General features: G+C 29.5%; 21 non-coding genes across 21 annotated transcripts; all 21 read left to right on the top strand.

Annotated features, from left to right (window-relative positions):
• Positions 1 to 175: 175 nt before the first annotated feature.
• Positions 176 to 248, top strand: TRNAR-UCG (transfer RNA arginine (anticodon UCG)). Its single transcript has one exon. It is a non-coding gene; the product is annotated as a tRNA-Arg (tRNA).
• A 400-nt stretch (positions 249 to 648) lies between these two features.
• Positions 649 to 721, top strand: TRNAR-UCG (transfer RNA arginine (anticodon UCG)). Its single transcript has one exon. It is a non-coding gene; the product is annotated as a tRNA-Arg (tRNA).
• A 672-nt stretch (positions 722 to 1,393) lies between these two features.
• On the top strand, positions 1,394 to 1,466 carry TRNAR-UCG (transfer RNA arginine (anticodon UCG)). Its single transcript has one exon. It is a non-coding gene; the product is annotated as a tRNA-Arg (tRNA).
• Positions 1,467 to 3,358: 1,892 nt separating this feature from the next.
• TRNAR-UCG (transfer RNA arginine (anticodon UCG)) lies at positions 3,359 to 3,431 on the top strand. Its single transcript has one exon. It is a non-coding gene; the product is annotated as a tRNA-Arg (tRNA).
• A 671-nt stretch (positions 3,432 to 4,102) lies between these two features.
• TRNAR-UCG (transfer RNA arginine (anticodon UCG)) lies at positions 4,103 to 4,175 on the top strand. Its single transcript has one exon. It is a non-coding gene; the product is annotated as a tRNA-Arg (tRNA).
• A 403-nt stretch (positions 4,176 to 4,578) lies between these two features.
• Positions 4,579 to 4,651, top strand: TRNAR-UCG (transfer RNA arginine (anticodon UCG)). The gene has a single exon. It is a non-coding gene; the product is annotated as a tRNA-Arg (tRNA).
• A 672-nt stretch (positions 4,652 to 5,323) lies between these two features.
• TRNAR-UCG (transfer RNA arginine (anticodon UCG)) lies at positions 5,324 to 5,396 on the top strand. The gene has a single exon. It is a non-coding gene; the product is annotated as a tRNA-Arg (tRNA).
• A 1,417-nt stretch (positions 5,397 to 6,813) lies between these two features.
• On the top strand, positions 6,814 to 6,886 carry TRNAR-UCG (transfer RNA arginine (anticodon UCG)). Its single transcript has one exon. It is a non-coding gene; the product is annotated as a tRNA-Arg (tRNA).
• Positions 6,887 to 7,559: 673 nt separating this feature from the next.
• TRNAG-UCC (transfer RNA glycine (anticodon UCC)) lies at positions 7,560 to 7,632 on the top strand. The gene has a single exon. It is a non-coding gene; the product is annotated as a tRNA-Gly (tRNA).
• A 672-nt stretch (positions 7,633 to 8,304) lies between these two features.
• Positions 8,305 to 8,377, top strand: TRNAR-UCG (transfer RNA arginine (anticodon UCG)). The gene has a single exon. It is a non-coding gene; the product is annotated as a tRNA-Arg (tRNA).
• A 1,419-nt stretch (positions 8,378 to 9,796) lies between these two features.
• TRNAR-UCG (transfer RNA arginine (anticodon UCG)) lies at positions 9,797 to 9,869 on the top strand. The gene has a single exon. It is a non-coding gene; the product is annotated as a tRNA-Arg (tRNA).
• A 673-nt stretch (positions 9,870 to 10,542) lies between these two features.
• TRNAR-UCG (transfer RNA arginine (anticodon UCG)) lies at positions 10,543 to 10,615 on the top strand. Its single transcript has one exon. It is a non-coding gene; the product is annotated as a tRNA-Arg (tRNA).
• Positions 10,616 to 11,286: 671 nt separating this feature from the next.
• On the top strand, positions 11,287 to 11,359 carry TRNAR-UCG (transfer RNA arginine (anticodon UCG)). Its single transcript has one exon. It is a non-coding gene; the product is annotated as a tRNA-Arg (tRNA).
• Positions 11,360 to 12,031: 672 nt separating this feature from the next.
• TRNAR-UCG (transfer RNA arginine (anticodon UCG)) lies at positions 12,032 to 12,104 on the top strand. Its single transcript has one exon. It is a non-coding gene; the product is annotated as a tRNA-Arg (tRNA).
• Positions 12,105 to 12,778: 674 nt separating this feature from the next.
• TRNAR-UCG (transfer RNA arginine (anticodon UCG)) lies at positions 12,779 to 12,851 on the top strand. Its single transcript has one exon. It is a non-coding gene; the product is annotated as a tRNA-Arg (tRNA).
• A 1,420-nt stretch (positions 12,852 to 14,271) lies between these two features.
• TRNAR-UCG (transfer RNA arginine (anticodon UCG)) lies at positions 14,272 to 14,344 on the top strand. The gene has a single exon. It is a non-coding gene; the product is annotated as a tRNA-Arg (tRNA).
• A 2,165-nt stretch (positions 14,345 to 16,509) lies between these two features.
• TRNAR-UCG (transfer RNA arginine (anticodon UCG)) lies at positions 16,510 to 16,582 on the top strand. Its single transcript has one exon. It is a non-coding gene; the product is annotated as a tRNA-Arg (tRNA).
• Positions 16,583 to 21,976: 5,394 nt separating this feature from the next.
• Positions 21,977 to 22,049, top strand: TRNAR-ACG (transfer RNA arginine (anticodon ACG)). Its single transcript has one exon. It is a non-coding gene; the product is annotated as a tRNA-Arg (tRNA).
• Positions 22,050 to 22,721: 672 nt separating this feature from the next.
• TRNAQ-UUG (transfer RNA glutamine (anticodon UUG)) lies at positions 22,722 to 22,794 on the top strand. Its single transcript has one exon. It is a non-coding gene; the product is annotated as a tRNA-Gln (tRNA).
• A 672-nt stretch (positions 22,795 to 23,466) lies between these two features.
• On the top strand, positions 23,467 to 23,539 carry TRNAR-UCG (transfer RNA arginine (anticodon UCG)). Its single transcript has one exon. It is a non-coding gene; the product is annotated as a tRNA-Arg (tRNA).
• Positions 23,540 to 23,939: 400 nt separating this feature from the next.
• TRNAR-UCG (transfer RNA arginine (anticodon UCG)) lies at positions 23,940 to 24,012 on the top strand. The gene has a single exon. It is a non-coding gene; the product is annotated as a tRNA-Arg (tRNA).
• The last annotated feature ends 1,182 nt before the right edge of the window (positions 24,013 to 25,194 follow it).

Raw genomic sequence — 25,194 nt, 5'->3', positions numbered from 1 at the left:
AACAATATTAGTTTTATTCAGAATTAATAATTGAAATTATTGTTGGATTAAAGTTTGTCATCTGAGTGTAAGATTATCCAAAACAGTTGTCTCAAAGAAAAAAAACAAGTATGTTTTTTTACTTGAATCTTTATGTTACTATACTTTCTTAGGCATTAATATATTGACAAACAGTGACCACGTGGCCTAATGGATAAGGCGTCTGACTTCGGATCAGAAGATTGAGTGTTCGAGTCCCTTCGTGGTTGTTGGATTCAATGTTATTTGTTTATACTGTATTTTTTTCATTAAGATGAAATATTTTGTAAGGAATATAATAATGAAATCAGAACAAACACAGCTCAAAGTAAAATATCTCAAAACCTTTGTTCTTTAAACTATTTAGCAAACTTTGTAGATTGCACAGCAGTCAATGTATCTTTAAGTTGATTTAAGGATTCTCAAAATTCTAGGCTTGGGTATTGTGGAATACTAAACATTATTATTTTCTTTCAGAATCAATAACTAAAATTATTGTTGGATCAAAGTTTGTCATCTGAGTGTAAGATTATCCAAAACAGTTGTCTCAAAGAAACAAAACAAATATGTTTTTTACTTGAATCTTTATATTACTATACTTTCTTAGGCGTTAATCTTTGGGCACACGGTGACCACGTGGCCTAATGGATAAGGCATCTGACTTCGGATCAGAAGATTGAGGATTCGAGTCCCTTCGTGGTCATTGGATTCAATGTTCTTTGTTTATACTGTATTTTTTTCATTAAGATGAAATATTTTGTAAGGAATATAATAATGAAATCAGAACTAACACAGCTCAAAGTAAAATATCTCAAAACCTTTGTTCTTTAAACTATTTAGCAAACTTTGTAGATTGCACAGCAGTCAATGTATCTTTAAGTTGATGTAAGGTTTCTCAAAATTCTAGGCTTGGGTATTGTGGAATACTAAACATTATTATTTTCTTTCAGAATCAATAACTAAAATTATTGTTGAATCAAAGTTTGTCATCTAGGTGTATATATTTTTACATAAAGATAACATCTTATGTTTGGATTTTAATAATGAAATCAGATTAAACATGATTCAAAGTGAAGAATCTCTAACCCTTTGGTCTTTAAACTATTCAGTAAACTTTGTAGATTGCATATCAACCATTAAATATATTTCTCAGTTTGTTTAAGGTTTCTCAAACTTCTTGAATGGGGTATTGTAGAATACTAAACAATATTAATTTTATTCAGAATTAATAATTGAAATTATTGTTGGATTAAAGTTTGTCATCTGAGTGTAAGATTATCCAAAACAGTTGTCTCAAAGAAAAAAACAAATATGTTTTTTAATTGAATCTTTATATTACTATACTTTCTTAGACATTAATATATTAACAAACAGTGACCACGTGGCCTAATGGATAAGGCGTCTGACTTCGCATCAGAAGATTGAGGGTTCGAGTCTCTTCGTGGTCATTGGATTCAATGTTATTTGTTTATACTGTATTTTTTTCATTAAGATGAAATATTTTGTACGGAATATAATAATGAAATCAGAACAAACACAGCTCAAAGTAAAATATCTCAAAACCTTTGCTCTTTAAACTATTTAGAAAACTTTGTAGATTGCACAGCAGTCAATGTATCTTTAAGTTGATTTAAGGTTTCTAAAAATTCTAGGCTTGGGTATTGTGGAATACTAAACATTATTATTTTCTTTCAGAATCAATAACTAAAATTATTGTTGGATCAAAGTTTGTCATCTAGGTGTATATATTTTTACATAAAGATAACATCTTATGTTTGGATTATAATAATGAAATCAGATCAAACATGATTCAAAGTGAAGAATATCTAACCCTTTGGTCTTTAAACTATTCAGTAAACTTTGTAGATTGCACATCAACCATTAAATATATTTCTCAGTTTGTTTAAGGTTTCTAAAAACTTATTGAATGGGGTATTGTAGATTACTAAACAATATTAGTTTTATTCAGAATTATTAATTGAAATTATTGTTGAATTAAAGTTTGTCATCTGAGTGTAAGATTATCCAAAACAGTTGTCTCAAAGAAAAAAACAAATATGTTTTTTACTTGAATCTTTATGTTACTATACTTTCTTAGGCATTAATATATTGACAAACGGTGACCACATGGCCTAATGGATAAGGCATCTGACTTCGGATCAGAAGATTGAGGATTCGAGTCCCTTCGTGGTCATTGGATTCAATGTTATTTGTTTATACTGTATTTTTTTCATTAAGATGAAATATTTTGTAAGGAATATAATAATGAAATCAGAACAAACACAGCTCAAAGTAAAATATCTCAAAACCTTTGTTCTTTAAACTATTTAGCAAACTTTGTAGATTGCACAGCAGTCAATGTATCTTTAAGTTGATTTAAGGTTTCTCAAAATACTAGGTTTGGGTATTGTGGAATACTAAACATTATTATTTTCTTTCAGAATCAATAACTAAAATTATTGTTGGATCAAAGTTTGTCATCTGAGTTTAAGATTATCCAAAACAGTTGTCTCAAAGAAACAAAACAAATATGTTTTTTACTTGAATCTTTATATTACTATACTTTCTTAGGCGTTAATCTTTGGACACATGGTGACCACGTGGCCTAATGGATAAGGCATCTGACTTCGTATCAGAAGATTGGGGATTCGAGTCCCTTCATGGTCATTGGATTCAATGTTATTTGTTCATACTGTATTTTTTTCATTAAGATGAAATATTTTGTAAGGAATATAATAATGAAATCAGAACAAACACAGCTCAAAGTAAAATATCTCAAAACCTTTGTTCTTTAAACTATTTAGCAAACTTTGTAGATTGCACAGCAGTCAATGTATCTTTAAGTTGATTAAAGGTTTCTCAAAATTCTAGGCTTGGGTATTGTGGAATACTAAACATTATTATTTTCTTTCAGAATCATTAACTAAAATTATTGTTGGATCAAAGTTTGTCATCTAGGTGTATATATTTTTACATAAAGATAACATCTTATGTATGGATTCTAATAATGAAATCAGATCAAACATGATTCAAAGTGAAGAATCTCTAACCCTTTGGTCTTTAAACTATTCAGTAAACTTTGTAGATTGCACATCAACCATTAAATATATTTCTCAGTTTGTTTAAGGTTTCTCAAACTTCTTGAATGGGGTATTGTAGAATACTAAACAATATTAGTTTTATTCAGAATTAATAATTGAAATTATTGTTGGATTAAAGTTTGTCATCTGAGTGTAAGATTATCCAAAACAGTTGTCTCAAAGAAACAAAACAAATATGTTTTTTACTTGAATCTTTATATTACTATACTTTCTTAGGCGTTAACCTTTGGCCAGACATTGACCACGTGGCCTAATGGATAAGGCGTCTAACTTCGGATCAGAAGATTGAGGGTTCGAGTCCCTTCGTGGTCATTGCATTCAATGTTATTTGTTTATACTGTATTTTTTCATTAAGATGAAATATTTTGTAAGGAATATAATAATGAAATCAGAACAAACACAGCTCAAAGTTAAATATCTGAAAACCTTTGTTCTTTAAACTATTTAGCAAACTTTGTAGATTGCACAGTAGTCAATATATCTATAAATTGATTTAAGGTTTCTCAAAATTCTAGGCTTGGGTATTGTGGAATACTAAACATTATTATTTTCTTTCAGAATCAATAACTAAAATTATTGTTGGATCAAAGTTTGTCATCTAGGTGTATATATTTTTACATAAAGATAACATCTTATGTATGGATTATAATAATGAAATCAGATCAAACATGATTCAAAGTGAAGAATCTCTAACCCTTTGGTCTTTAAACTATTCAGTAAACTTTGTAGATTGCACATCAACCATTAAATATATTTCTCAGTTTGTTTAAGGTTTCTCAAACTTCTTGAATGGGGTATTGTAGAATACGAAACAATATTAGTTTTATTCAGAATTAATAATTGAAATTATTGTTGGATTAAAGTTTGTCATCTGAGTGTAAGATTATCCAAAACAGTTGTCTCAAAGAAAAAAACAAATATGTTTTTTACTTGAATCTTTATGTTACTATACTTTCTTAGGCATTAATATATTGACAAACAGTGACCACGTGGCCTAATGGATAAGGCGTCTGACTTCGGATCAGAAGATTGAGTGTTCGAGTCCCTTCGTGGTCGTTGGATTCAATGTTATTTGTTTATACTGTATTTTTTTCATTAAGATGAAATATTTTGTAAGGAATATAATAATGAAATCAGAACAAACACAGCTCAAAGTAAAATATCTCAAAACCTTTGTTCTTTAAACTATTTAGCAAACTTTGTAGAATGCACAGCAGTCAATGTATCTTTAAATTGATTTAAGGATTCTCAAAATTCTAGGCTTGGGTATTGTGGAATACTAAACATTATTATTATTTTCTTTCAGAATCAATAACTAAAATTATTGTTGGATCAAAGTTTGTCATCTGAGTGTAAGATTATCCAAAACAGTTGTCTCAAAGAAACAAAACAAATATGTTTTTTACTTGAATCTTTATATTACTATTCTTTCTTAGGCGTTAATCTTTGGACACACGGTGACCACGTGGCCTAATGGATAAGGCATCTGACTTCGGATCAGAAGATTGAGGATTCGAGTCCCTTCGTGGTCATTGGATTCAATGTTCTTTGTTTATACTGTATTTTTTTCATTAAGATGAAATATTTTGTAAGGAATATAATAATGAAATCAGAACTAACACAGCTCAAAGTAAAATATCTCAAAACCTTTGTTCTTTAAACTATTTAGCAAACTTTGTAGATTGCACAGCAGTCAATGTATCTTTAAGTTGATTTAAGGTTTCTCAAAATTCTAGGCTTGGGTATTGTGGAATACTAAACATTATTATTTTCTTTCAGAATCAATAACTAAAATTATTGTTGAATCAAAGTTTGTCATCTAGGTGTATATATTTTTACATAAAGATAACATCTTATGTTTGGATTTTAATAATGAAATCAGATTAAACATGATTCAAAGTGAAGAATCTCTAACCCTTTGGTCTTTAAACTATTCAGTAAACTTTGTAGATTGCATATCAACCATTAAATATATTTCTCAGTTTGTTTAAGGTTTCTCAAACTTCTTGAACTGGGTATTGTAGAATACTAAACAATATTAATTTTATTCAGAATTAATAATTGAAATTATTGTTGGATTAAAGTTTGTCATCTGAGTGTAAGATTATCCAAAACAGTTGTCTCAAAGAAAAAAACAAATATGTTTTTTAATTGAATCTTTATATTACTATACTTTCTTAGGCATTAATATATTAACAAACAGTGACCACGTGGCCTAATGGATAAGGCGTCTGACTTCGCATCAGAAGATTGAGGGTTCGAGTCTCTTCGTGGTCATTGGATTCAATGTTATTTGTTTATACTGTATTTTTTTTCATTAAGATGAAATATTTTGTAAGGAATATAATAATGAAATCAGAACAAACACAGCTCAAAGTAAAATATCTCAAAACCTTTGCTCTTTAAACTATTTAGCAAACTTTGTAGATTGCACAGCAGTCAATGTATCTTTAAGTTGATTTAAGGTTTCTAAAAATTCTAGGCTTGGGTATTGTGGAATTCTAAACATTATTATTTTCTTTCAGAATCAATAACTAAAATTATTGTTGGATCAAAGTTTGTCATCTAGGTGTATATATTTTTACATAAAGATAACATCTTATGTTTGGATTATAATAATGAAATCAGATCAAACATGATTCAAAGTGAAGAATATCTAACCCTTTGGTCTTTAAACTATTCAGTAAACTTTGTAGATTGCACATCAACCATTAAATATATTTCTCAGTTTGTTTAAGGTTTCTCAAACTTATTGAATGGGGTATTGTAGATTACTAAACAATATTAGTTTTATTCAGAATTATTAATTGAAATTATTGTTGAATTAAAGTTTGTCATCTGAGTGTAAGATTATCCAAAACAGTTGTCTCAAAAAAAAAACAAATATGTTTTTTACTTGAATCTTTATGTTACTATACTTTCTTAGGCATTAATATATTGACAAACGGTGACCACATGGCCTAATGGATAAGGCATCTGACTTCGGATCAGAAGATTGAGGATTCGAGTCCCTTCGTGGTCATTGGATTCAATGTTATTTGTTTATACTGTATTTTTTTCATTAAGATGAAATATTTTGTAAGGAATATAATAATGAAATCAGAACAAACACAGTTCAAAGTAAAATATCTCAAAACCTTTGTTCTTTAAACTATTTAGCAAACTTTGTAGATTGCACAGCAGTCAATGTATCTTTAAGTTGATTTAAGGTTTCTCAAAATACTAGGTTTGGGTATTGTGGAATACTAAACATTATTATTTTCTTTCAGAATCAATAACTAAAATTATTGTTGGATCAAAGTTTGTCATCTAGGTGTATATATTTTTACATAAAGATAACATCTTATGTTTGGATTATAATAATGAAATCAGATCAAACATGATTCAAAGTGAAGAATCTCTAACCCTTTGGTCTTTAAACTATTCAGTAAACTTTGTAGATTGCACATCAACCATTAAATATATTTCTCAGTTTGTTTAAGGTTTCTCAAACTTATTGAATGGGGTATTGTAGAATACTAAACAATATTAGTTTTATTTAGAATTAACAATTGAAATTATTGTTGCATTAAAGTTTGTCATCTGAGTGTAAGATTATCCAAAACAGTTGTCTCAAAGAAAAAAACAAATATGTTTTTTACTTGAATCTTTATGTTACTATACTTTCTTAGGCATTAGTATATTGACAAACAGTGACCACGTGGCCTAATGGATAAGGCGTCAGATTTCGGATCAGAAGATTGAGGGTTCGAGTCCCTTCGTGGTCATAGGATTCAATGTTATTTGTTTATACTGTATTTTTTTCATTAAGATGAAATATTTTGTGAGGAATATAATAATGAAATCAGAACAAACACAGCTCAAAGTAAAATATCTCAAAACCTTTGTTCTTTAAACTATTTAGCAAACTTTGTAGATTGCACAGCAGTCAATGTATCTTTAAGTTGATTAAAGGTTTCTCAAAATTCTAGGCTTGGGTATTGTGGAATACTAAACATTATTATTTTCTTTCAGAATCAATAACTAAAATTATTGTTGGATCAAAGTTTGTCATCTAGGTGTATATATTTTTACATAAAGATAACATCTTATGTATGGATTATAATAATGAAATCAGATCAAACATGATTCAAAGTGAAGAGTCTCTAACCCTTTGGTCTTTAAACTATTCAGTAAACTTTGTAGATTGCACATCAACCATTAAATATATTTCTCAGTTTGTTCAAGGTTTCTCAAACTTCTTGAATGGGGTATTGTAGAATACTAAACTATATTAGTTTTATTCAGAATTAATAATTGAAATTATTGTTGGATTAAAGTTTGTCATCTGAGTGTAAGATTATCCAAAACAGTTGTCTCAAAGAAACAAAACAAATATGTTTTTTACTTGAATCTTTATATTACTATACTTTCTTAGGCGTTAATCTTTGGACAGACATTGACCACGTGGCCTAATGGATAAGGCGTCTGACTTCCGATCAGAAGATTGAGGGTTCGTGTCCCTTCGTGGTCATTGCATTCAATGTTATTTGTTTATACTGTATTTTTTCATTAAGATGAAATATTTTGTAAGGAATATAATAATGAAATCAGAACAAACACAGCTCAAAGTAAAATATCTGAAAACCTTTGTTCTTTAAACTATTTAGCAAACTTTGTAGATTGCACAGCAGTCAATATATCTATAAATTGATTTAAGGTTTCTCAAAATTCTAGGCTTGGGTATTGTGGAATACTAAACATTATTATTTTCTTTCAGAATCAATAACTAAAATTATTGTTGGATCAAAGTTTATCATCTAGGTGTATATATTTTTACATAAAGATAACATCTTATGTATGGATTATAATAATGAAATCAGATCAAACATGATTCAAAGTGAAGAATCTCTAACCCTTTGGTCTTTAAACTATTCAGTAAACTTTGTAGATTGCACATCAACCATTAAATATATTTCTCAGTTTGTTTAAGGTTTGTCAAACTTCTTGAATGGGGTATTGTAGAATACTAAACTATATTAGTTTTATTCAGAATTAATAATTGAAATTATTGTTGGATTAAAGTTTGTCATCTGAGTGTAAGATTATCCAAAACAGTTGTCTCAAAGAAACAAAACAAATATGTTTTTTACTTGAATCTTTATATTACTATACTTTCTTAGGCGTTAATCTTTGGCCAGACATTGACCACGTGGCCTAATGGATAAGGCGTCTTACTTCGGATCAGAAGATTGAGGGTTCGAGTCCCTTCGTGGTCATTGCATTCAATGTTATTTGTTTGTACAGTATTTTTTCATTAAGATGAAATATTTTGTAAGGAATATAATAATGAAATCAGAACAAACACAGCTCAAAGTAAAATATCTGAAAACCTTTGTTCTTTAAACTATTTAGCAAACTTTGTAGATTGCACAGCAGTCAATATATCTATAAATTGATTTAAGGTTTCTCAAAATTCTAGGCTTGGGTATTGTGGAATACTAAACATTATTATTTTCTTTCAGAATCAATAACTAAAATTATTGTTGGATCAAAGTTTGTCATCTAGGTGTATATATTTTTACATAAAGATAACATCTTATGTTTGGATTTTAATAATAAAATCAGATCAAACATGATTCAAAGTGAAGAATCTCTAACCCTTTGGTCTTTAAACTATTCAGTAAACTTTGTAGATTGCACATCAACCATTAAATATATTTCTCAGTTTGTTTAAGGTTTCTCAAACTTCTTGAATGGGGTATTGTAGAATACTAAACAATATTAGTTTTATTCAGAATTAATAATTGAAATTATTGTTGGATTAAAGTTTGTCATCTGAGTGTAAGATTATCCAAAACAGTTGTCTCAAAGAAAAAAACAAATATGTTTTTTACTTGAATCTTTATGTTACTATACTTTCTTAAGCATTAATATATTGACAAACAGTGACCACGTGGCCTAATGGATGAGTCGTCTAACTTCGGATCAGAAGATTGAGTGTTCGAGTCCCTTCGTGGTCATTGGATTCAATGTTATTTGTTTATACTGTATTTTTTTCATTAAGATGAAATATTTTGTAAGGAATATACTAATGAAATCAGAACAAACACAGCTCAAAGTAAAATATCTGAAAACCTTTGTTCTTTAAACTATTTAGCAAACTTTGTAGATTGCACAGCAGTCAATGTATCTTTAAGTTGATTTAAGGATTCTCAAAATTCTAGGCTTGGGTATTGTGGAATACTAAACATTATTATTTTCTTTCAGAATCAATAACTAAAATTATTGTTGGATCAAAGTTTGTCATCTAGGTGTATATATTTTTACATAAAGATAACATCTTATGTTTGGATTATAATAATGAAATCAGATCAAACATGATTCAAAGTGAAGAATCTCTAACCCTTTGGTCTTTAAACTATTCAGTAAACTTTGTAGATTGCACATCAACCATTAAATATATTTCTCAGTTTGTTTAAGGTTTCTCAAACTTATTGAATGGGGTATTGTAGAATACTAAACAATATTAGTTTTATTCAGAATTAATAATTGAAATTATTGTTGAATTAAAGTTTGTCATCTGAGTGTAAGATTATCCAAAACAGTTGTCTCAAAGAAACAAAACAAATATGTTTTTTACTTGAATCTTTTTACGTTACTATACTTTCTTAGGCGTTAATCTTTGGACAGACATTGACCACGTGGCCTAATGGATAAGGCGTCTGACTTCGGATCAGAAGATTGAGGATTCGAGTCCCTTCGTGGTCATTGGATTCAATGTTATTTGTTTATACTGTATTTTTTTCATTAAGATGAAATATTTTGTAAGGAATATAATAATGAAATCAGAACAAACACAGCTCAAAGTAAAATATCTCAAAACCTTTGTTCTTTAAACTATTTAGCAAACTTTGTAGATTGCACAGCAGTCAATGTATCTTTAAGTTGATTAAATATTTCTCAAAATTCTAGGCTTGGGTATTGTGGAATACTAAACATTATTATTTTCTTTCAGAATCAATAACTAAAATTATTGTTGGATCAAAGTTTGTCATCTAGGTGTATATATTTTTACATAAAGATAACATCTTATGTATGGATTATAATAATGAAATCAGATCAAACATGATTCAAAGTGAAGAGTCTCTAACCCTTTGGTCTTTAAACTATTCAGTAAACTTTGTAGATTGCACATCAACCATTAAATATATTTCTCAGTTTGTTCAAGGTTTCTCAAACTTCTTGAATGGGGTATTGTAGAATACTAAACTATATTAGTTTTATTCAGAATTAATAATTGAAATTATTGTTGGATTAAAGTTTGTCATCTGAGTGTAAGATTATCCAAAACAGTTGTCTCAAAGAAACAAAACAAATATGTTTTTTACTTGAATCTTTATATTACTATACTTTCTTAGGCATTAATCTTTGGACAGACATTGACCACGTGGCCTAATGGATAAGGCGTCTGACTTCGGATTAGAAGATTGAGGGTTCGAGTCCCTTCGTGGTCATTGCATTCAATGTTATTTGTTTATACTGTATTTTTTCATTAAGATGAAATATTTTGTAAGGAATATAATAATGAAATCAGAACAAACAGAGCTCAAAGTAAAATATCTGTAAACCTTTGTTCTTTAAACTATTTAGCAAACTTTGTAGATTGCACAGCAGTCAATATATCTATAAATTGATTTAAGGTTTCTCAAAATTCTAGGCTTGGGTATTGTGGAATACTAAACATTATTATTTTCTTTCAGAATCAATAACTAAAATTATTGTTGGATCAAAGTTTGTCATCTAGGTGTATATATTTTTACATAAAGATAACATCTTATGTATGGATTATAATAATGAAATCAGATCAAACATGATTCAAAGTGAAGAATCTCTAACCCTTTGGTCTTTAAACTATTCAGTAAACTTTGTAGATTGCACATCAACCATTAAATATATTTCTCAGTTTGTTTAAGGTTTCTCAAACTTCTTGAATGGGGTATTGTAGAATACTAAACAATATTAGTTTTATTCAGAATTAATAATTGAAATTATTGTTGGATTAAAGTTTGTCATCTGAGTGTAAGATTATCCAAAACAGTTGTCTCAAAGAAAAAAACAAATATGTTTTTTACTTGAATCTTTATGTTACTATACTTTCTTAAGCATTAATATATTGACAAACAGTGACCACGTGGCCTAATGGATGAGGCGTCTAACTTCGGATCAGAAGATTGAGGGTTCGAGTCCCTTCGTGGTCATTGCATTCGATGTTATCTGTTTATACTGTATTTTTTCATTAAGATGAAATATTTTGTAAGGAATATAATAATGAAATCAGAACAAACACAGCTCAAAGTAAAATATCTGAAAACCTTTGTTCTTTCAACTATTTAGCAAACTTTGTAGATTGCACAGCAGTCAATATATCTATAAATTGATTTAAGGTTTCTCAAAATTCTAGGCTTGGGTATTGTGGAATACTAAACATTATTATTTTCTTTCAGAATCAATAACTAAAATTATTGTTGGATCAAAGTTTGTCATCTAGGTGTATATATTTTTACATAAAGATAACATCTTATGTATGGATTATAATAATGAAATCAGATCAAACATGATTCAAAGTGAAGAGTCTCTAACCCTTTGGTCTTTAAACTATTCAGTAAACTTTGTAGATTGCACAACAACCATTAAATATATTTCTCAGTTTGTTTAAGGTTTCTCAAACTTCTTGAATGGGGTATTGTAGAATACTAAACTATATTAGTTTTATTCAGAATTAATAATTGAAATTATTGTTGGATTAAAGTTTGTCATCTGAGTGTAAGATTATCCAAAACAGTTGTCTCAAAGAAACAAAACAAATATGTTTTTTACTTGAATCTTTATATTACTATACTTTCTTAGGCGTTAATCTTTGGACAGACATTGACCACGTGGCCTAATGGATAAGGCGTCTTACTTCGGATCAGAAGATTGAGGGTTCGAGTCCCTTCGTGGTCATTGCATTCAATGTTATTTGTTTATACTGTATTTTTTCATTAAGATGAAATATTTTGTAAGGAATATAATAATGAAATCAGAACAAACACAGCTCAAAGTAAAATATCTGAAAACCTTTGTTCTTTAAACTATTTAGCAAACTTTGTAGATTGCACAGCAGTCAATATATCTATAAATTGATTTAAGGTTTCTCAAAATTCTAGGCTTGGGTATTGTGGAATACTAAACATTATTATTTTCTTTCAGAATCAATAACTAAAATTATTGTTGGATCAAAGTTTGTCATCTAGGTGTATATATTTTTACATAAAGATAACATCTTATGTTTGGATTATAATAATGAAATCAGATCAAACATGATTCAAAGTGAAGAATCTCTAACCCTTTGGTCTTTAAACTATTCAGTAAACTTTGTAGATTGCACATCAACCATTAAATATATTTCTCAGTTTGTTTAAGGTTTCTCAAACTTATTGAATGGGGTATTGTAGAATACTAAACAATATTAGTTTTATTCAGAATTAATAATTGAAATTATTGTTGAATTAAAGTTTGTCATCTGAGTGTAAGATTATCCAAAACAGTTGTCTCAAAGAAACAAAACAAATATGTTTTTTACTTGAATCTTTTTACGTTACTATACTTTCTTAGGCGTTAATCTTTGGACAGACATTGACCACGTGGCCTAATGGATAAGGCGTCTGACTTCGGATCAGAAGATTGAGGGTTCGAGTCCCTTCATGGTCATTGCATTCAATGTTATTTGTTTATACTGTATTTTTTCATTAAGATGAAATATTTTGTAAGGAATATAATAATGAAATCAGAACAAACACAGCTCAAAGTAAAATATCTGAAAACCTTTGTTCTTTAAACTATTTAGCAAACTTTGTAGATTGCACAGCAGTCAATATATCTATAAATTGATTTAAGGTTTCTCAAAATTCTAGGCTTGGGTATTGTGGAATACTAAACATTATTATTTTCTTTCAGAATCAATAACTAAAATTATTGTTGGATCAAAGTTTGTCATCTAGGTGTATATATTTTTACATAAAGATAACATCTTATGTATGGATTATAATAATGAAATCAGATCAAACATGATTCAAAGTGAAGAATCTCTAACCCTTTGGTCTTTAAACAATTCAGTAAACTTTGTAGATTGCACATCAACCATTAAATATATTTCTCAGTTTGTTTAAGGTTTCTCAAACTTCTTGAATGGGGTATTGTAGAATACTAAACAATATTAGTTTTATTCAGAATTAATAATTGAAATTATTGTTGGATTAAAGTTTGTCATCTGAGTGTAAGATTATCCAAAACAGTTGTCTCAAAGAAACAAAACAAATATGTTTTTTACTTGAATCTTTATGTTACTATACTTTCTTAAGCATTAATATATTGACAAACAGTGACCACGTGGCCTAATGGATGAGGCATCTAACTTCGGATCAGGAGATTGCGTGTTCGAGTCCCTTCGTGGTCATTGGATTCAATGTTATTTGTTTATACTGTATTTTTTTCATTAAGATGAAATATTTTGTAAGGAATATACTAATGAAATCAGAACAAACACAGCTCAAAGTAAAATATCTCAAAACCTTTGTTCTTTAAACTATTTAGCAAACTTTGTAGATTGCACAGCAGTCAATGTATCTTTAAGTTGATTTAAGGATTCTCAAAATTCTAGGCTTGGGTATTGTGGAATACTAAACATTATTATTTTCTTTCAGAATCAATAACTAAAATTATTGTTGGATCAAAGTTTGTCATCTAGGTGTATATATTTTTACATAAAGATAACATCTTATGTTTGGATTATAATAATGAAATCAGATCAAACATGATTCAAAGTGAAGAATCTCTAACCCTTTGGTCTTTAAACTATTCAGTAAACTTTGTAGATTGCACATCAACCATTAAATATATTTCTCAGTTTGTTTAAGGTTTCTCAAACTTATTGAATGGGGTATTGTAGAATACTAAACAATATTAGTTTTATTCAGAATTAATAATTGAAATTATTGTTGAATTAAAGTTTGTCATCTGAGTGTAAGATTATCCAAAACAGTTGTCTCAAAGAAACAAAACAAATACGTTTTTTACTTGAATCTTTTTACGTTACTATACTTTCTTAGGCGTTAATCTATGGACAGACATTGACCACGTGGCCTAATGGATAAGGCGTCTGACTTCGGATCAGAAGATTGAGGATTCGAGTCCCTTCGTGGTCATTGGATTCAATGTTATTTGTTTATACTGTATTTTTTTCATTAAGATGAAATATTTTGTAAGGAATATAATAATGAAATCAGAACAAACACAGCTCAAAGTAAAATATCTCAAAACCTTTGTTCTTTAAACTATTTAGCAAACTTTGTAGATTGCACAGCAGTCAATATATCTATAAATTGATTTAAGGTTTCTCAAAATTCTAGGCTTGGGTATTGTGGAATACTAAACATTATTATTTTCTTTCAGAATCATTAACTAAAATTATTGTTGGATCAAAGTTTGTCATCTAGGTGTATATATTTTTACATAAAGATAACATCTTATGTATGGATTATAATAATGAAATCAGATCAAACATGATTCAAAGTGAAGAATCTCTAACCCTTTGGTCTTTAAACCATTCAGTAAACTTTGTAGATTGCACATCAACCATTAAATATATTTCTCAGTTTGTTTAAGGTTTCTCAAACTTCTTGAATGGGGTATTGTAGAATACTAAACAATATTAGTTTTATTCAGAATTAATAATTGAAATTATTGTTGGATTAAAGTTTGTCATCTGAGTGTAAGATTATCCAAAACAGTTGTCTCAAAGAAAAAAACAAATATGTTTTTTACTTGAATCTTTATGTTACTATACTTTCTTAAGCATTAATATATTGACAAACAGTGACCACGTGGCCTAATGGATGAGGCGTCTAACTTCTGATCAGAAGATTGAGTGTTCGAGTCCCTTCGTGGTCATTGGATTCAATGTTATTTGTTTATACTGTATTTTTTTCATTAAGATGAAATATTTTGTAAGGAATATAATAATGAAATCAGAACAAACACAGCTCAAAGTAAAATATCTCAAAACCTTTGTTCTTTAAACTATTTAGCAAACTTTGTAGATTGCACAGCAGTCAATGTATCTTTAAGTTGATTAAAGGTTTCTCAAAATTCTAGGCTTGGGTATTGTGGAATACTAAACATTATTATTTTCTTTCAGAATCAATAACTAAAATTATTGTTGGATCAAAGTTTGTCATCTAGGTGTATATATTTTTACATAAAGATAACATCTTATGTATGGATTATAATAATGAAATCAGATCAAACATGATTCAAAGTGAAGAGTCTCTAACCCTTTGGTCTTTAAACTATTCAGTAAACTTTGTAGATTGCACAACAACCATTAAATATATTTCTCAGTTTGTTTAAGGTTTCTCAAACTTCTTGAATGGGGTATTGTAGAATACTAAACTATATTAGTTTTATTCAGAATTAATAATTGAAATTATTGTTGGATTAAAGTTTGTCATCTGAGTGTAAGATTATCCAAAACAGTTGTCTCAAAGAAACAAATCAAATATGTTTTTTACTTGAATCTTTATATTACTATACTTTCTTAGGCGTTAATCTTTGGAGAGACATTGACCACGTGGCCTAATGGATAAGGCGTCTTACTTCAGATCAGAAGATTGAGGGTTCGAGTCCCTTCGTGGTCATTGCATTCAATGTTATTTGTTTATACTGTATTTTTTCATTAAGATGAAATATTTTGTAAGGAATATAATAATGAAATCAGAACAAACACAGCTCAAAGTAAAATATCTGTAAACCTTTGTTCTTTAAACTATTTAGCAAACTTTGTAGATTGCACAGCAGTCAATATATCTATAAATTGATTTAAGGTTTCTCAAAATACTAGGCTTGGGTATTGTGGAATACTAAACATTATTATTTTCTTTCAGAATCAATAACTAAAATTATTGTTGGATCAAAGTTTGTCATCTAGGTGTATATATTTTTACATAAAGATAACATCTTATGTTTGGATTATAATAATGAAATCAGATCAAACATGATTCAAAGTGAAGAATCTCTAACCCTTTGGTCCTTAAACTATTCAGTAAACTTTGTAGATCGCACATCAACCATTAAATATATTTCTCAGTTTGTTTAAGGTTTCTCAAACTTATTGAATGGGGTATTGTAGAATACTAAACAATATTAGTTTTATTCAGAATTAATAATTGAAATTATTGTTGAATTAAATTTTGTCATCTGAGTGTAAGATTATCCAAAACAGTTGTCTCAAAGAAACAAAACAAATATGTTTTTTACTTGAATCTTTTTACGTTACTATACTTTCTTAGGCGTTAATCTTTGGACAGACATTGACCACGTGGCCTAATGGATAAGGCGTCTGACTTCGGATCAGAAGATTGAGGATTCGAGTCCCTTCGTGGTCATTGGATTCAATGTTATTTGTTTATACTGTATTTTTTTCATTAAGATGAAATATTTTGTAAGGAATATAATAATGAAATCAGAACAAACACAGCTCAAAGTAAAATATCTCAAAACCTTTGTTCTTTAAACTATTTAGCAAACTTTGTAGATTGCACAGCAGTCAATGTATCTTTAAGTTGATTAAAGGTTTCTCAAAATTCTAGGCTTGGGTATTGTGGAATACTAAATATTATTATTTTCTTTCAGAATCAATAACTAAAATTATTGTTGGATCAAAGTTTGTCATCTAGGTGTATATATTTTTACATAAAGATAACATCTTATGTATGGATTATAATAATGAAATCAGATCAAACATGATTCAAAGTGAAGAGTCTCTAACCCTTTGGTCTTTAAACTATTCAGTAAACTTTGTAGATTGCACAACAACCATTAAATATATTTCTCAGTTTGTTTAAGGTTTCTCAAACTTCTTGAATGGGGTATTGTAGAATACTAAACAATATTAGTTTTATTCAGAATTAATAATTGAAATTATTGTTGGATTAAAGTTTGTCATCTGAGGGTAAGATTATCCAAAACAGTTGTCTCAAAGAAAAAAACAAATATGTTTTTTACTTGAATCTTTATGTTACTATACTTTCTTAGGCATTAATATATTGACAAACAGTGACCACGTGGCCTAATGGATAAGGCAAAAAGAAGATATTTTCTCAAATAAGTGCAAACACATACATGTGATAATGTTCTTTTTCTCCTCCTTCAATGATAGAGAAGATAGTACCACGACTTTGACTTCAAATATGTGGAGGGATTTTCAGGCAGTATTGGTTTCTTTATACTGCCACAGTCAGTAGAAGAAGTTGGATCTCAAAATAGAAAGAGACTTCATAGTGCAATAATGTCAAAAATTAAAATCAAGGTATTTATTAACAATTATGCACTCACAATATATAAATTAAATAACAGCATGTAACCATAAAAATGGTAAAAGGTTCTCAGTCTGGGGACACAGCAGATAACACGGACACCCCCTAAATGTAACAGGTCCGGACTATTTCACAGAGAGGGACCGTTTGCAGCTCACCCGACCAGACCAACGTAACAGCTCACACAGCCTGAAGCTTTTCGGACATCCAGGTCCTTCGTCAGAGGCATAGTGAGCAATCAAACACAGAGAGATTAAATAGCCCATCAATTTAACAACATAAGGAACAGGTGTTTCCGACATTAACATTCTTTTGCGTTTATCCGGAACCGGAAGTGGCGTATCGCACTGTCCCGCGAAAGCGGAAGTGATCTCTTTGTGTGTCACCTTTGCGTGTCATCTTGCAGAAGCTGAAATGACGAAACCGGAAATGACGTCTCGCACCGTCCAGCGGAAGCGGAGGTGACCTCTTTGCGTGTCACCTTTGCATATCATCTTACAGAACCGGAACTGACGAGTTTTGCGTGTCATGATGCGTTCCATAAGTTCCGTTCCAGGAAATACCATTTCACAACAATTCTTCTAATAAATAGAATATTAATATACATCGAGTTTTTTCCAATACATTGTCCAATAAGTTGTCCATTGGTCCACATTAGTTGATGATAAAACATAGAATGAAAAAAAATATTATATCAATAAATTAATAAAAACAGCAAATATCTATAAAAACCACTTCAACTCAAATTCTATATTTAGCCCTTTGGGGGTCAATGTTTTCAATCTAAAAATCCATTGCATTTCAGCTTTGGCTAGTCTAACGTCTATATCCTTACTTCTCCATGTTGGGTTAATAGTTGGAATTCCCCAAAAGGATTTTATAAATTTCGGGTTACAATTGTGACAATTTTTAAAATGTGAGGAAACGGAGTGGGTTAGGAGTCCTTTTTTAATATTATAGATATGTTCAGCCAATCTTGTTTTTAGGTTCCTCGAAGTTTTGCCAATATAAATAAAACCACATTCACATTGTAAGGCATATATAACGTTTTTAGAGTTACATGTGATAAAATCTCTGATTTGATAAGTGGTATCATTCACTATAAAATCTTTAATTTTACTGGCACCTTTTGTGTTACGACACATTAAACATAGTCCACATCTGTGGAAACCATGACTCCGAGTACTAGACCTATTAGAAATATTTAAAGCACTATGGACCAATTTATCTTTAATATTCGCTGATCTGCGATAAATAAAGGACGGTTTCTTCTGTATCATAGACCCAATAATCGGGTCCTCTCTTAATATATCCCAAATGTTTCCTAAAAACAGTTTCTATTTCTTTATGTTGGGAATTAAAACCACATATAAAGGACCATTGATGTTTATTGGACGTTTTTTCATTCGACTTTGATGTTAAAAGAGAGCTACGTTGGAGCTTGCTGGCTCTATCTTGTAACTCTACAATAATATCCTTCTTATAGCCTTTATCACAGATGTGGACTATGTTTAATGTGTCGTAACACAAAAGGTGCCAGTAAAATTAAAGATTTTATAGTGATTTTTATCAAATCAGAGATTTTATCACATGTAACTCTAAAAACGTTATATATGCCTTACAATGTGAATGTGGTTTTATTTATATTGGCAAAACTTCGAGGAACCTAAAAACAAGATTGGCTGAACATATCTATAATATTAAAAAAGGACTCCTAACCCACTCCGTTTCCTCACATTTTAAAAATTGTCACAATTGTAACCTGAAATTTATAAAATCCTTTTGGGGAATTCAAACTATTAACCCAACATGGAGAAGTAAGGATATAGACGTTAGACTAGCCAAAGCTGAAATGCAATGGATTTTTAGATTAAAAACATTGACCCCCAAAGGGCTAAATATAGAATTTGAGTTGAAGTGGTTTTTATAGATATTTGCTGTTTTTATTAATTTATTGATATAATATTTTTTTTCATTCTATGTTTTATCATCAACTAATGTGGACCAATGGACAACTTATTGGACAATGTATTGGAAAAAACTCGATGTATATTAATATTCTATTTATTAGAAGAATTGTTGTGAAATGGTATTTCCTGGAACGGAACTTATGGAACGCATCATGACACGCAAAACTCGTCAGTTCCGGTTCTGTAAGATGATATGCAAAGGTGACACGCAAAGAGGTCACCTCCGCTTCCGCTGGACGGTGCGAGACGTCATTTCCAGTTTCGTCATTTCAGCTTCTGCAAGATGACACGCAAAGGTGACACGCAAAGAGATCACTTCCGCTTTCGCGGGACAGTGCGATACGCCACTTCCGGTTCCGGATAAATGCAAAAGAATGTTAATGTCGGAAACACCTGTTCCTTATGTTGTTAAATTGATGGTCTATTTAATCTCTCTGTGTTTGATTGCTCACTATGCCTCTGACGAAGGACCTGGATGTCCGAAAAGCTTCAGGCTGTGTGAGCTGTTACGTTGGTCTGGTCGGGTGAGCTGCAAACGGTCCCTCTCTGTGAAATAGTCCGGACCTGTTACATTTAGGGGGTGTCCGTGTTATCTGCTGTGTCCCCAGACTGAGAACCTTTTACCATTTTTATGGTTACATGCTGTTATTTAATTTATATATTGTGAGTGCATAATTGTTAATAAATACCTTGATTTTAATTTTTGACATTATTGCACTATGAAGTCTCTTTCTATTTTGAGATCCAACTTCTTCTACTGACTGTGGCAGTATAAAGAAACCAATACTGCCTGAAAATCCCTCCACAAATTTGAAGTCAAAGTCGTGGTACTATCTTCTCTATCATTGAAGGAGGAGAAAAAGAACATTATCACATGTATGTGTTTGCGCTTATTTGAGAAAATATCTTCTTTTTGTTATACATGTTATTGGGATTGGTGTGAAGAATCCCCTTTTCTCATAGCTGCACCATTGTTTGTTTTTGCGCAATCAGGAAAATTACCAGTTCATTTATCTAATGGATAAGGCGTCTGACTTCGGATCAGAAGATTGAGGGTTCAAGTCCCTTCGTGGTCATTGGATTCAATGTTATTTGTTTATAATTTATTTTTTTCATTAAGATAAAATATTTTGTAAGGAATATAATAATGAAATCAGAACAAACACAGCTCAAAGTTCAATATCTGAAAACCTTTGTTTTTTAAACTATTTAGCAAACTTTGTAGATTGCACAGCAGTCAATGTATCTTTAAGTTGATTTAAGGTTTCTCAAAATTCTAGGCTTGGGTATTGTGGAATACTAAACATTATTATTTTCTTTCAGAATCAATAACTAAAATTATTGTTGGATCAAAGTTTGACATCTGAGTGTATATATTTTTAGATAAAGATAACATCTTATGTTTGGATTATAATAATGAAATCAGATCAAACATGATTCAAAGTGAAGAATCTCTAACCCTTTGGTCTTTAAACTATTCAGTAAACTTTGTAGATTGCACATCAACCATTAAATATATTTCTCAGTTTGTTTAAGGTTTCTCAAACTTCTTGAATGGGGTATTGTAGAATACTAAACAATATTAGTTTTATTCAGAATTAATAATTGAATTTATTGTTGGATTAAAGTTTGTCATCTGAGTGTAAGATTATCCAAAACAGTTGTCTCAAAGAAACAAAACAAATATGTTTTTTACTTGAATCTTTATATTACTATACTTTCTTAGGCGTTAATCTTTGGACAGACATTGACCACGTGGCCTAATGGATAAGGCGTCTGACATAAGATAAGAAGATTGAAGGTTCGACTCCCTTCGTGGTCATTGCATTCAATGTTATTTGTTTATACTGTATTTTTTTCATTAAGATGAAATATTTTGTCTGGAATATAATAATGAAATCAGAACAAACACAGCTCAAAGTAAAATATCTCAAAACCTTTGTTCTTTAAACTATTTAGCAAACTTTGTAGATTGCACAGCAGTCAATATATCTAAAAGTTGATTTAAGGTTTCTCAAAATTCTAGGCTTGGGTATTGTGGAATACTAAACATTGATATTTTCTTTCAGAATCAATAACTAAAATTATTGTTGGATCAAAGTTTGTCATCTAAGTGTATATATTTTTACATAAAGATAACATCTTATGTTTGGATTTTAATAATGAAATCAGATTAAACATGATTCAAAGTGAAGAATCTCTAACCCTTTGGTCTTTAAACTATTCAGTAAACTTTGTAGATTGCACATCAACCATTAAATATATTTCTCAGTTTGTTTAAGGTTTCTCAAACTTCTTGAATGGGGTATTGTAGAATACTAAACAATATTAGTTTTATTCAAAATTAATAATTTAAGTTATTGTTGGATTAAAGTTTGTCATCTGAGTGTAAGATTATCCAAAACAGTTGTCTCAAAGAAAAAAACAAATATATTTTTTACTTGAATCTTTATGTTACTATACTTTCTTAGGCATTAATATATCAAAAAACAGTGACCACGTGGCCTAATGGATAAGGCGTCTGACTACGGATCAGAAGATTGAGGGTTTGAGTCTCTTCGTGGTCATTGGAATCAATGTTATTTGTTTATACTGTATTTTTTTCATTAAGATTAAATATTTTGTAAGGAATATAATAATGAAATCAGAACAAACACAGCTCAAAGTAAAATATCTCAAAACCTTTGCTCTTTAAACTATTTAGCAAACTTTGTAGATTGCACAGCAGTCAATGTATCTTTAAGTTGATTTAAGGTTTCTCAAAATTCTAGGCTTGGGTACTGTGGAATACTAAACATTATTATTTTCTTTCAGAATCAATAACTAAAATTATTGTTGGATCAAAGTTTGTCATCTAGGTGTATATATTTTTACATAAAGATAACATCTTATGTTTGGATTTTAATAATGAAATCAGATCAAACATGATTCATAGTGAAGAATCTCTAACCCTTTGGTCTTTAAATTATTCAGTAAACTTTGTAGATTGCACATCAACCATTAAATATATTTCTCAGTTTGTTTAAGGTTTCTCAAACTTCTTCAATGGGGTATTGTAGAATACTAAACAATATTAGTTTTATTCAGAATTAATAATTGAAATTATTGTTGGATTAAAGTTTGTCATCTGAGTGTAAGTTTATCCAAAACAGTTGTCTCAAAGAAAAAAACAAATATGTTTTTTACTTGAATCTTTATGTTACTATACTTTCTTAGGCATTAATATATTGACGAACAGTGACCACGTGGCCTAATGAATAAGGCGTCTGACTTTGGATCAGAAGATTGAGGGTTCGAGTCCCTTCGTGGTCATTGGATTCAATGTTATTTGTTTATACTGTATTTTTTTCATTAAGATGAAATATTTTGTAAGGAATATAATAATGAAATCAGAACAAACACAGCTCAAAGTAAAATATCTCAAAACCTTTGCTCTTTAAACTATTTAGCAAACTTTGTAGATTGCACAGCAGTCAATGTATCTTTAAGTTGATTTAAGGTTTCTCAAAATTCTAGGCTTGGGTATTGTGGAATACTAAACATTATTATTTTCTTTCAGAATCAATAACTAAAATTATTGTAGGATCAAAGTTTGTCATCTAAGTGTATATATTTTTACATAAAGATAACATCTTATGTTTGGATTATAATAATGAAATCAGATCAAACATGATTCAAAGTGAAGAATCTCTAACCCTTTGGTCTTTAAACTATTCAGTAAACTTTGTAGATTGCACATCAACCATTAAATATATTTCTCAGTTTGTTTAAGGTTTCTCAAACTTATTGAATGGGGTATTGTAGAATACTAAACAATATTAGTTTTATTCAGAATTAATAATTGAAATTATTGTTGGATTCAAGTTTGTCATCTGAGTGTAAGATTATCCAAAACAGTTGTCTCAAAGAAAAAAACAAATATGTTTTTTACTTGAATCTTTATGTTACTATACTTTCTTAGGCATTAATATTTTGACAAACGGTGACCACAAGGCCTAATGGATAAGGCGTCTGACTTCGGATCAGAAGATTGAGGGTTCGAGTCCCTTCGTGGTCATTAGATTCAATGTTATTTGTTTATACTGTATTTTTTTCATTAAGATGAAATATTTTGTAAGGAATATAATAATGAAATCAGAACAAACACAGCTCAAAGTAAAATATCTCAAAACCTTTGCTCTTTAAACTATTTAGCAAACTTTGTAGATTGCACAGCAGTCAATGTATCTTTAAGTTGATTTAAGGTTTCTCAAAATTCTAGGCTTGGGTATTGTGGAATACTAAACATTATTATTTTCTTTCAGAATCAATAACTAAAATTATTGTTGGATCAAAGTTTGTCATCTGAGTGTAATATTATCCAAAACAGTTGTCTCAAAGAAACAAAACATATATGTTTTTTACTTGAATCTTTATATTATTATACTTTCTTAGGTGTTAATCTTTGGACACACGGTGACCACGTGGCCTAATGGATAAGGCATCTGACTTCGGATCAGAAGATTGAGGATTCGAGTCCCTTCGTGGTCATTGGATTCAATGTTATTTGTTTATACTTTATTTTTTTCATTAAGATGAAATATTTTGTAAGGAATATAATAATGAAATCAGAACAAACACAGCTCAAAGTAAAATATCTCAAAACCTTTGTTCTTTAAACTATTTAGCAAACTTTGTAGATTGCACAGCAGTCAATGTATCTTTAAGTTGATTTAAGGTTTCTCAAAATTCTAGGCTTGGGTATTGTGGAATACTAAACATTATTATTTTCTTTCAGAATCAATAACTAAAATTATTGTTGGATCAAAGTTTGACATCTAAGTGTATATATTTTTAGATAAAGATAACATCTTATGTTTGGATTATAATAATGAAATCAGATCAAACATGATTCAAAGTGAAGAATCTCTAACCCTTTGGTCTTTAAACTATTCAGTAAACTTTGTAGATTGCACATCAACCATTAAATATATTTCTCAGTTTGTTTAAGGTTTCTCAAACTTCTTGAATGGGGTATTGTAGAATACTAAACAATATTAGTTTTATTCAGAATTAATAATTGAATTTATTGTTGGATTAAAGTTTGTCATCTGAGTGTAAGATTATCCAAAACAGTTGTCTCAAAGAAACAAAACAAATATGTTTTTTACTTGAATCTTTATATTACTATACTTTCTTAGGCGTTAATCTTTGGACAGACATTGACCACGTGGCCTAATGGATAAGGCGTCTGACATAAGATAAGAAGATTGAAGGTTCGACTCCCTTCGTGGTCATTGCATTCAATGTTATTTGTTTATACTGTATTTTTTTCATTAAGATGAAATATTTTGTCTGGAATATAATAATGAAATCAGAACAAACACAGCTCAAAGTAAAATATCTCAAAACCTTTGTTCTTTAAACTATTTAGCAAACTTTGTAGATTGCACAGCAGTCAATATATCTAAAAGTTGATTTAAGGTTTCTCAAAATTCTAGGCTTGGGTATTGTGGAATACTAAACATTGATATTTTCTTTCAGAATCAATAACTAAAATTATTGTTGGATCAAAGTTTGTCATCTAAGTGTATATATTTTTACATAAAGATAACATCTTATGTTTGGATTTTAATAATGAAATCAGATTAAACATGATTCAAAGTGAAGAATCTCTAACCCTTTGGTCTTTAAACTATTCAGTAAACTTTGTAGATTGCACATCAACCATTA

This window comes from Pseudophryne corroboree, chromosome 8 (assembly GCF_028390025.1).
Source record: "Pseudophryne corroboree isolate aPseCor3 chromosome 8, aPseCor3.hap2, whole genome shotgun sequence".
Taxonomy (NCBI): domain Eukaryota; kingdom Metazoa; phylum Chordata; class Amphibia; order Anura; family Myobatrachidae; genus Pseudophryne; species Pseudophryne corroboree.
This window is presented reverse-complemented; position numbering and strand designations above follow the sequence as displayed.